The following is a 9,905-nucleotide window of genomic DNA, read 5'->3' on the forward strand; positions in this document are numbered from 1 at the left end:
TAAACTGGGCTGTGGCGATTTCTTGTTTAACAGGCATTGTTGCTCTTTATGAACCAACTCATTTCCTCTGCTAACTCATTCAGATGTTACTCTTTTTCAAGATGTGGCCACAAACTAAATTAAAAAAATAGAATAAAATCAAATCATCCCCTAGGAAGCCTTCTGCAAATGTTCAGGTTAATATTACATATGTTTTGTTCACAAGAGTATGTTTTAGTGATTATGTGTACCTTTGTAGAATAGACAGAAACTACTTCAATATGTAAGAACAGACATAATGACTGTTGGCAAAAGTCTTTATTGCTAAAACCTCACATTAGCATTTTACCCATTGATGATAATGAGGGAATACACTTATGATTGTAAAAGGAGTTTATAAAGTACAGACTTTTCAAAGTCTTGCCTGTCCCTCCATTGAGAAACAATAGGGACAGTGTAACATCTATATGGAAAACTGAACCAAAGTGGACAGGCACACGGCCCATTTTTTAAGTAATCTTTTAATAGTCACCTGGATTTTTTAACTTAAAGAAGATTAATGGACTATGAGATTTCCAGGTATCCACACTACCCCCATCCCATCTCCATCTAGGTTCATTAATGGAAGATACAGCCTGAACCTCACCGAAGGGGACTTACCTTTTCAACTCTTTCTGATTACTGGTCAGACACAACGTTCTGCTATCTTGGATCTAAGCTTGATGTTTAAGAAGATTGTTTCATCCATCAAACAATTTCTTCTTATTTTTTGGTTTCTTCTAGACATAGTATCTAGAAAAAAGTTTCTTGGACATTTCCCACTTGAATCACTAGACTATTGGTGGCAGCTTAGATAGCTCCCAGTAGGGCTGGGTATATCAAGGCAGCTGGTGGACCCTCTGTCCTAATCCTGGCCTCCTAGTCAAGAAAGTTCAACCTCACATTTCAGATGTGTCCAAAAAACCTTCCAGACCTATTCCAAGAGAATCTATCATGGCTGTCAACAGTAAGGTCTTGCCTCTGACTTCATTTGATGCTTCTTAACTAGATTATAATTTGTCTCCCTTAAATACAGCCCAGTTTTTGCTTTCATGCTTTTGAGGTTTGGCCCTAGCCACTTCTGAACTGGGTCCAAAGACTATAGGACCTTTAAGACAGATCTGTTAAGAAAAATCTTTCTGCAAGGAACCTATTGAATCACTTTTCCTCTTGGAAAGACACCCTCACTTGAGACTTGTCAGTCAACAAAAGAGAAAGCAGGACTGCTAATCTCTTTCATCAAAGAAGACTGGCAAATGACCACCACCATAATGACAAGTGCATGGGAATGAGTAAGCACTATGAGGGTTACCTGCTGGACTACCTACCCTTCCTGAGCTTTTTGGTTTGGTTATTGAGTCTCAGTTAAAAAATGAGGAGCATTTACTACCACAGACTGAGTAAAACTGAATAAAACTAACTTTACTAAAAATAATGGACCTGTACATAGTTACTGCTTTTATATTCTTTGCTATGGTAATTCAAAAGATACAATAACAATATATTCCTTAAATGTAGGTTTGTTCTCAATTACCATAAACACTAATGGGAAAATCTTGATACCAGTGTCTTTTACCTGAATATGTGCAATGTTTGGACAGTTGATGGTAAAAACCTACTTTAATGTTCAGAGTATGGCATTGATTTATCACAATAAAATGTGTGGGAAAATATGGAGGTACCTGCCTTACATTTAGCGATTGGTCCCTGAATTCTTATACTATGTTGATGGAAAGTGAGCTGCTTATCCTAGGCTGCAAAAAAAAAAAAAATGCTACTTGGCATTCTGACTCTGGGTGAAACCTCCGGCTTTAACTTGTGATTTTAAGAGAGTAGATAACTTGCAAAGATACCTATTTCATTTGCTGAGCTCATGTGCATTCATGGTCATACACACTTGGTCTGGCTTTGTTATCTTCCAATATTCCCCGGCAGGAAACAGTCACATCTGTGAAGCACAATGGTTTAGGGAAATAATATTCGCCAGTGAGATTATATGCAATCTCAGAAAGATCAAAACCTATTAAAATAAGGTAACAATAAGATTACTTCTTTAAATCTGCTGCAAGGATGGCCATTGCCCTAGGTCCTATAGAATTACCTTGGATTTCACCTTAGCCAGCAAAGAAAGGCTGTATGTTCTCACTGGTAAGGCATGATACCCCTATGTTCCTGGCAATTTTGGCTATGTCAGAAAGAACTTGCCAAGCTGCAAGAGACTGAGAGCTAGGACTTATTTATATAGGCTGGTTACCTTTTATAGGGCATATAGCAGTTATAAAATTGTACAAGGTATTGTAGTAAGGCAAAACATGTTAGTCCGTACGTAGCAGTAATATTTGTAAGTATTATATAAGGTGTCACCTTAAAAGATTCATTTCAAATGTTCTCACCTGGTTACTAAATAAGTAGTGCACTTGACAAAGTAAGTCTAAAGATAAGTGATAAGGGAGATCCTGCAGATTCTAATTTAACATAGAGCATTGCCAAAGAAGTCCCAGACCTCATATTTGAGCTGTTTCTTTCCCCCAATAATCCCCTAAAGAAAGGCCTTTTAGCTTATTCTACCATAATTCTATTTTCATTTTCCTTATCTTCGGTCACTTTCACTGATCAATTGCTTCTGTTTTAACTTTTATATACTACTTTTTAATAATAAATGGTTTGTATAAATTTATGGTTTTATGCTTATGTGCTTAGCAACTAAGTCTGGAAATTGGATTTTATTAGCAAGACAAAGAATGTTCAGTAGAAAAAGCACTGATTTGTGAGCCAGGAGACTTACTGTAAAATGTTTACCTTTTAAGGATGAACTCAATGTATAACATAAATCAAGTGCATCAGCCTAATTATTGGAGTCTGAATAAAACACATGTTTTTTCTCAAATATGCCCTTTCTGTTTGGTTTACTGGGGAGTGGGCCAAAATCTTAATGTTAACATATATGTAAAATGTGATGAGTGCTAACCTTCCCCCTCCCTCAAACGATGCATGGAAATGTGGATTTTAAATAACAATAATTATGCATGTAAGGATCAGTACACAAAAAAGGTGCACAAAAATAATTAACTTATTACTAATATCCACTGAACAATTGGGAATATGCACAGTTTAGGATTTAAGTAGCTAGCATTTTAAAAAAGGTTATGCTGAACTGCACTCTGGTGTATCCTCTAAGTTCCAATTATCATATGTTGGGCCCACAGACAAGCTACAAGAAACCTGCTGTGGGATCAAGCAGCCCTGTTACCAGATCTCTAAGAAAGCAAGGTCCGGGCCACCTCCTAGGTACATTCCTCAGAAACTGCAGCAAAGAGAAGCAGAGCAAGTAAGCACAAAGGAAAACAGGAAGATAGCAGTATGAACTGGCCACACCATGGGAAACAATTCTGATCAATGCCACCAGAGAACACAAAACACGCACTACTACCCACACAATGGTAATAAATGCACACATATCCCTAGGCATTTCCAATCATATTTAGGGCCTATTTTGAATAAACTTCATCCCTTATCTATACATTTTTGATACAGAGTAAGTTGAAAAATAGTTAAATGCAATTAAACTTTCTTTAAACATCTATTGTACTTCTTCTTTAGAAACATAGGCGTTTGCTTGCTTGCTGTAATTCTTACAATTTGATGAACTAAAATGGTATCCCTTAACTAGTTTCAAAATGCCTTTCCCTACATGCCAACAACTCACAAAATAAAGAGCAGCACCTGAGGCAATCCTTGAAACTTATTGGCCTTTAGCAAACTGCTTTAACTTTTTAAGTATCACAGGGCTCTTTAAGATGTCTATGACTGCTGAGACCATCTCCCTAGAAAAATGCAATAAACACATCTTATTTCATAGGGTTCGTGAACTCCTTGAACACCATAAACAGACCACAAGTTGACTCTCTTATTTGGCTGGGAATATACTAATACTATTATTTCAGAAGTCTCTTTATAAATTGACATTGAGAACAAGGATTGGGTAGAAAGGAGAGTACCTGCTGTGAGCACAAGCCCGCTCACAATGGTGTAGTCTTGGTATTACTACTATTTACGGTGGCCACGATTTTAATAGACCAGAAAAAACAACTGAGGTTAACCAATGGCAACATAAAGGAAGAATTTAGTTCAGTGGGAAGAGAGCAAGTTCTTGCATATCCTAAAGAGAAGGAAGCTTCTTTTCTGTTTCCAGAGGAAGAAGATGGCCATTATTTAACCCCTGATTAACCCTGAAGAAATCTGTCTTTAAATGCAGTTAAAAGTAACAGAACAGGAACTAAGCTCATATTTATTTAGGCTACCAACAATCACTAATGGCTGTTATTAATATTAGTTAGTAATTAATATTACTAATTAAGGGAAATTTGGTTATAAAAATGTAGAACAATACTCTTAAATTTTCATCTTTGTTTAAAATACCTGGAAAGCATTGTAGTTTACAAATACCTGGAAAGCATTGTACCCCTGAAGAACTGTTTATGAGTATTTCCATGTACATTATCACACAAAGATTATTCCAGTGTGTTTTTAATTGAGGTCTACATACCACAAATTATGTTAAAGAACCATGGCTCTTTAAAAAAATTGTTGCCACAGAGCCATTGGTTAGAATTTCCCTTAATGTACAGCAATAAACTTGAACAATTTACACTGGCCCTGGTTGACATTCCATTTTGGTGCTGTATATGAACAGTTTATGGTATGTTTACAGAGAAAAACAAAAGCTAAATAAATTACATTACTATTAAGTCAATACTATTCTGACTCATGTACTTACAATGAAAAAACTGTATATAGTTTTATGAAACCTAATTATTACATAGTTTTGCATTTCGGCTTAATTCCTATTTTATTGTTTCACCAACAAGACTGCCAACTCCTTGAGCTTTACAGCTAGTCAAGAATTAAATCGGCATTAAATACAGAATTAATGTGTCTTTGGGGTTTAATTTTTTTTAATTAATAGCAAAATGCAATGTCAGAAGAGTCAATGTACCAAAAAATTGAAACAGAAAATCAAAATTCATGAAAACAATTCCTGTTTGTTTGCTCAGTAGTATATTTTTTACATTCACTGAACATCCCCTTGCCATTCCCATAATTAAAAAGTTAATTATTGGAACCAGATTTTTTTTTTGGGGATCTGAGTTTTCAAACAATGTGACTTAAATGATGTTATTAATATTTTTATAGCACTTCAAATAACACTAGTCCTAACGTTAATGTAATACTGTTTTTTGTACATAATTGTCTCTAAACAGAATTTTGAATTTAACTCTATGTTAAAGATCCTGCTTAAGTATTAAAAATTAAGAACTCTATGGTTTGAATATTTCATTATAATCCTTTAAAGCTAGCAGTTAAGAAAACTCTAGTACTGCAGTATAATTTCCTTGAAGGCCAAGTCAATTTCTCCTCCCTCACCTTTTGTCCAAGGTAGGCATTCAATAAATATTTGCTCAATGATTTAGTGATCTGTATTGATAATAATAAACATTTCCTTGGTTTAGTATTTATGCTCTTCTAGTTTTCAAAGTTATTAAATACTATAAACAAAGTGTTAAACTACTATAAACTTTGATGATACTATACTGAACACAGTTAGTTTGGGGCCTACTTTTCTTTTCAGTGATCAAAAGAGATGAAGTAAATAAAAATGCACAAATATATATAGCATCTTAAACTCTTAGCGATTTAAAATATTCAAGATCAGGTAACTGACCTAAAGTACTGAGAGCAACTTCCGGTCAAAAGCACATTTGGGAATGTCTCTTCAAAGAATATTTAGTAATTGGCTAAAATTTAATGTTTAGTATTAAGTCCTACTAAAAAGTCTTTTTTTAGTGAAAAATTATCTTTTTCTTAATAAATTTGACTAGATTTATATACAAAGCATAACCTCTAATATCTATTGAAAAAAAAAAAAAAAACAAATAAAAAACTCCAAAAGCTTAGCAGACGCTTTAGGGACAAATCATTAAGAAAGTAAGCCTACATAAAAAATGTAGCAATAGACACAGGCAAGAGCAAGTAGTGAAAGCATGCTTATCTTTCTTCTTAAGATCATCTTTAAAGAAATATAAAGTTCAATAGCTTTGTTCAACCAATTCCTTTAAACGGTAACCTAAAATCCAAAAATTTCTCTAATGACTTGACATACTAATTTCTCAATTAAGTTTTATCTATTATTTCTCAATTAAGTTTTATCTATTATTCTTAATTTGAAATGTTATAGTTTTTTGTAAAGTTCACTTGAATGAGGGACTTTTTTAAAGTTTATTTGAATGAGAGAATTTTAAACATCACGATTTCTAAGTTAAATAATATTAAAACTGATAAGGCTCAGAAATTCATATAAAATAACAGAACCCTCTAATTATGGTGTTCAGGGTTTGCAGTCCATTAAAAACGCTTTGCGTTTTTCACACCAAAAAGGCTTTCTCAACATTTCTCACCAGAACAGTAAACTAGTTTCAACAATTTTCAGTTATTGGTAACTTTTATAGGAATATTTTCCATTAATGCTTGAAAACGACAAAGTACATTTTACTTTTATATATTATCAAATTAGAGAATATTGTAAAACTGTCAGACATCTCAACATTTCTTTTCCAGGATCTAACTGCTCTATGCTGCCCACTACAGGAAATGCAATATGGTACAAAGAAATGTAATAACTGTACTAGGGTTGCTTTTAGTCCCGTCTCATAAAAAAATATTCTCTGCGTACTTGGGTGTTAAGATAAGGTATTCCTGGAGGACATGCAGATTGATTAGTGCCACAAAATTTATTAACTATAAAGAACATCAGTAGGAACAGACATGACCAGAAGCTGTATCTTGGTAATTCACACACCAGGAGAATCAACCTGGGTGCGGCTGAAGATGGGGCATGGAACTTAGTGACTAAGACGCAGACTGCGGAAAGATGCAGTTGTGTATCAGAGAAGAAATAAGAGGTTCAAAATCAACGTAAACAAAACACCTCCCCAGAAAAGTCATATAAAAATACAAATGATTGCTGCAACTGGAAAAACCATCTGAAATAAATTAATCGCGTGATGCATATTTGTTTCATCAGGTGAACCTCCTTTTTCCTTCAACGTTTACTTTCCTCTTACAAGCAAATAGCGTTAATATTAAGCTTACTTTTGCCTTTCATTTTTTCTAGTCTTGAAGAATTGAACCATGTAGTAATCTTATAAATATCAGAAGGTTTTTTTCTCTGACTAGAGCTCATCTAAAGTGTAATTAATTTAAATTCTGTCCATCAGACATACTTTAGGAATCCATTTTGTAAATGATAGCTTCTTCTGCAGAAAGGGAATTTTTTAAAGAGTCAATTTTCTAGTTACATACAACATCTTAAATTTTTAAGGCATTAAAACATTAGTATCACACTCCAGGTCTATTAGCCTTCATAACTTGCACTGAAAAGCAAAACGCACTATTGTGTATGCGTGTGTGTACATACACTAACACAATAGCAAGCAGTCAGTGGCTTAATAGTGGCAACCTCCCCTTGAAAAATAAAAATATAAAGTGTCACCCCCTCATTCTGTCCTTTGAATGAGAAATAAGACAACCAGGTTTGCTCCCCGCAGAGTAGGATACTAGAAACGACGTTCTAATGTCTAACCCGAGACATTGTTAACATACAATTCTAGGTCCCGACTCAGGTGACTTAAATTTCAGTGTACGTGCCTTCGTTCCCACTCCTGCTCCATCTACACCATTCAGAGCCCCGGTCCGCGCCGCGACCACCCGGCGCGACAAGGCTGCCCGAATCCTCAAGTACCGCGCGCTCCTGGCCAGAAGGCTCCCCGGCTCCCGGCAGACAGCAAGTTCCCAGAGCAGGGGCCTCCGGGGCTTCCAAAGCTCACGACTCAGGCGAAGGGTACCAACAGGGCCGTGGGCTCTGGCATTTAAAACTACCGAAAAGTCTCGCTATACAAGTGGCGCCGCAGAGAACCCCGCTGCCGCTCTGCGTCGCCCGCTCCCTGTCCCCTAGGAGCGGGTCGACGGCCCTGGCGACCCTCCGTGAGAACACGCTCAGCTCCCGAGATCGTGGAAGAGCAACCAAAGCCACCAAGACGCCGCGGCAAGTTTCCGGAGAACTCAGCCGCAGCTTTCCCGTCTCCCCTTAGTTAGAGTTACCCCTGCGGTTTCTGGCGTTTCCTTCGAGAAAATGAAGAGTAAAACAGTGTGGAGGTGCTAGAAGTCGCTGACATTTTCTGTCGAATGAGATCCTCTCGTCTCCATCCCTTAAGCAGAATTTCAAAACTCGGTTGCGTCCTCAGCGGAGGTATTCCATGTTGACAGATCTCTTGCCTTCCACAAAATGGGGCTGAGGAGGCGGCCGCTGTCTCCTCTATGGGCGCCGCCATTTTGTGAGGCGGCGGCGGCGCGGCGGCAGGAGCCCGGGGTGTGTGTAATGGTTGAATAGAATGACCCCCTCTAGGGAATCCCCGGCGCTGACAGTTACGTAAGGGGCTGTGCACAAGTGCGGAGTTTAGGGAATCCGCACAGCCCAGGCCCCGCAGCTCTGCGACCCACATCTCCACTACCCCTAAGAAGACCGGCTGGGGAAGGGACAAATGACCAGGTCTACCTCCTACCCCGCCCCTCTCACCTCCGGCCGGGGCTCGACATCTCCACTCCCTCGGCCGCGTCTCCGCCCCTCAGAGGCTTCCGAGACATTCACTGGCCCTTGGGTGTCAGGAACCTCCTAGCCATAGCCTTTTTCCAACCCCACTAAGGAGACAAACTTTACTTGGGAAATAAATCCGTTTCCTAGAGTGAGCACCGGAAGCATGCTGGACTACGTTACATAATTTCTTTCACCACCAAATAAATGTTCCCATTGGAACCACTATCTGAAATAATAACCCATCCAGACATTTACTAGCCTGTGACCTTGGGTTAGTCAGTGACTTTGCCCGTAGTGGCCATCACTGGAATGGGAATAATAATATGCTTCACGTATCGAGGCATTATTAACATTTGTAGGAAAGGGCCGACTCCACCACTCCTCGTAAATGCAAACTTAGGTGGTAGTATTTGTTGAGATGTCTGTCATTTAATCGGCCTTTTTTTAACCTTCAAAAATACTTAAACGGGGATCGCATTTAAAACATTCGAGTGAAAGCAAGGAAAAACAAGTTTTTATTCAATATTTAAGAGCATCTATTTTTAAGATGCCGTAATATAAAAAGATAAACTTTTATTATTGTCGAAGTTTAAAAGATTGCTTCCCAACCGGATTTAATTACCGTTTACATAACACAGCATACAATAATCTAGTTTGATACGTGAAAACAACCAAGGCAAGATAAATTAAGAGCATTACTCTATTTCCACAGAACTAGGACAGTTCACAATGTATTTAATTTATAGTTTGCTAAAGTTAGTTCGTGGATAATTCATGGAAAATGTGCTAACCGGGCCCTAAAATACTAGTGCAAGGCTCAGAAAAGCTGATTCCTTTAGACCTTAAAAAAAAAAGTACCAAATTGACTTTATTCCAATCTATGAATGATGCGTAGCGTGAGGATCTGCCCCTCTGAGCTTCCCTTTCCTTCCCTTCCCGAGCGCCACACGGGTTTTGTTGAGCGGGCGGGGGTTCTCCCAGACAGCCCTCCAAACAGCCGGGCCGGGAGGCGAACATTGCCTCCACCCCTAACCCTGGAACAACCGGTAGTGGCCGTTTCCCCGCGCCGCCCCCCTTTCCGCCGGCTTTGTGTGCGTGTGAAATGTGCGGCACATTGCAGATGAACCCTAAACCCGGCGAGCCGAGTCTATTGTTCCCCGCGAGGAGCTGCCGGGGCGGTGTGGAGCCAGGCGCAGTGCCGCGGCCGGCCCTCGGGGGTCGCTGCGCGGCGCTGGCT

This window comes from Pteropus vampyrus, unplaced genomic scaffold, assembly GCF_000151845.1.
Source record: "Pteropus vampyrus isolate Shadow unplaced genomic scaffold, Pvam_2.0 Scaffold140, whole genome shotgun sequence".
Lineage (NCBI taxonomy): Eukaryota > Metazoa > Chordata > Mammalia > Chiroptera > Pteropodidae > Pteropus > Pteropus vampyrus.